Below are 341 nucleotides of genomic sequence, written 5' to 3'. Positions count from 1 at the left end.
TCATTTGCATTATTTCCATGCAAAAATCGTCCAAATGCCTCTCTTCTCTTTCACTAATAATCTTACTTCATCCCACCACTCACTCCTCTGTCTAATCTTCCCACCTCCCACGCTTCTCATGCCACAAGCATCTTTTGAGCAAGCCATCACTGCTTCCCTAATTACATCCCATTCCTCTCCCATACTCCCCTTACGTCCTTTGATTCACCTTTTTCCATTCTGTACTTAGTCTCTCCTCATACTTCCTCACGCAAGTCTCCTTCCCAAGCTCACTTACTCTCTCCACTCTTCATTTCAACATTCTCTCTTCTTACCTGAAAACCTCTACAAATCTTCACCTT

This window comes from Panulirus ornatus, chromosome 54, assembly GCF_036320965.1.
Source record: "Panulirus ornatus isolate Po-2019 chromosome 54, ASM3632096v1, whole genome shotgun sequence".
In the NCBI taxonomy this organism is placed as follows: domain Eukaryota; kingdom Metazoa; phylum Arthropoda; class Malacostraca; order Decapoda; family Palinuridae; genus Panulirus; species Panulirus ornatus.
This window is presented reverse-complemented; position numbering follows the sequence as displayed.